The 1,517-nt window shown below is 63.5% G+C and overlaps 1 protein-coding gene across 2 annotated transcripts in view; it reads right to left on the bottom strand.

The window, feature by feature from the left end:
- Nucleotides 1-360, bottom strand: part of Nup50 (nucleoporin 50) — a 19,119-nt gene extending 18,759 nt beyond the window's left edge. The window contains exon 1 of one of the 2 annotated variants that reach the window (XM_023702549.1): nt 66-360. The gene's annotated coding sequence lies outside the window, so the exon portion shown is untranslated. The remainder of the gene's footprint in view (nt 1-65) is intronic. The other variant, XM_004642397.2, reaches the window with a different exon arrangement.
- Between the last annotated feature and the right edge of the window lie 1,157 nt (nt 361-1,517).

Genomic DNA, 1,517 nt, shown 5'->3' with positions numbered 1-1,517 from the left:
CACCCCCCGCCCCCCGCGGGTCCCGCCGCACCGTCCCTCCCCGCGCCCGGCCCCTCGCGTGTCACCTCTCCGGAGGCCGCCGCGGCTCTCGCTGGGTCGTAGGCGCGCCGGCGCGCAGGGAACAGGCGGTGATCGCGTCCGAAGCGGCGGCGGGTCGCTTCCGGTGCGCTGCGAGCCTCTACGGATTTCGTGGTCGGCAAGCCTGGAGTCTCAAACACCATGTCCCCCGGGGGCCGTTTCCCTTGTGTGGTCACCACTGGGCGGAAGGGAAGGCCACTCAGACCGCAGGGGAACCAGCAGCAAACAGGACCCAGGCCGCCATTTTGTAACTCGAATCTACCCCTCAAATCCGATTCGAAAAAAAAGGGAGGAAAGAAACGCCCGCCTCCTCCTATTGCGCAAGCGCCGTGGCGCTTCTGGCAGAAGCCCCGCCTCCCCAGGGCCCTAGAAGGTCGTCCGGCGCATGCGCAGATCCCTTGGAAACGGGGGGGGGGTTGCGCCTATGCCACGCATGCGTACTCGCAGGCGCCGGCGGCAGCCGCGGAGCGGACTCCCGAAAGTACGGCAGACTAGCGTCCGTCACGTGTCGGCCACCGTCCCCGGGAGGCGCTTCGTCATTAGTCGGTGCCCGGGCGCGGGCCGCCTGGAGCCTCGCTAGGAGCTCGGGAGGGACTGGTCAGTCAGATGTGACCAGGCCTGTGTGTGAGAGGGCAGGCCAGGCTCGGGCGCGGGAGGCTGGGCGGGGTACAGAGCCAGGCGCTGGGCCTGGGCGGTCGCCTGCCCGGCTGCCGCCCTCGTGAGTGCGGGGCGGAGCGGGCCACGTCTGGCCTCCGCGGTGCGTGCGGCGGAGATGGAGGCCTGTAGTCAGCGTTCGCGAAGGCGGGGCCGCGAGGGCGACCTCAGAGCAGCGCCTGCCGCGCGGTGCGGCCGCGCTCCCGCGTGCTCCCTAGCTGCTGCACCATCCCGCCGCGGGGCGACAGGTCAGCGGCGGAGAGCGCGCGAGGGTTGGAATAGTAACCCGAGAGCCCGGAATCGCGCTGCGCACTTCGGCTGGAGCGCCTTTTCAGAAAAGGAGGATGTTTACAGCAATGACTGTTCGCTCTTTTGGGGAGTAGGCATCCATACACTGTGGAAGACCAAGGAAAGTTTAAATAGGTTCGTTCGCGCATCACGAAATGAGTCTGTAATCTCAGGGTGTTTGCATCCTCCCGTAAAGCTCATCCCCGGATCTTCCTGTCAGCTGCACGTGGAGAGAACGGGGTACTCATGCAGTCCACCCTTCCTACCAATGGCTTCCGCATCTGTGGATTCAGCTAACTGCAGGTCGAAGATATCCCAAAAGATACTGTGAGCCGTAGGGAGTCGTTTTTTTTTTTTTTTTTTTCTTTCTTGTCATTCCCTAGACTACAACTATTTCCATAGCATTAACACTACTAGAGGTAATTTAAGGAAGTAAGTAGCTGCAGTGGGCACCTGTAGTCCCCAGCTGTTTGGAAGGCCGAAGCAAGATGGTCACC

The sequence above is a fragment of the Octodon degus genome, unplaced genomic scaffold (genome assembly GCF_000260255.1).
Source record: "Octodon degus isolate 3935 unplaced genomic scaffold, OctDeg1.0 scaffold00153, whole genome shotgun sequence".
Taxonomy (NCBI): Eukaryota; Metazoa; Chordata; class Mammalia; order Rodentia; family Octodontidae; genus Octodon; species Octodon degus.
Note: the sequence above shows the minus strand (reverse complement) of the source record. Positions and strands in the feature narration are given on the sequence as shown.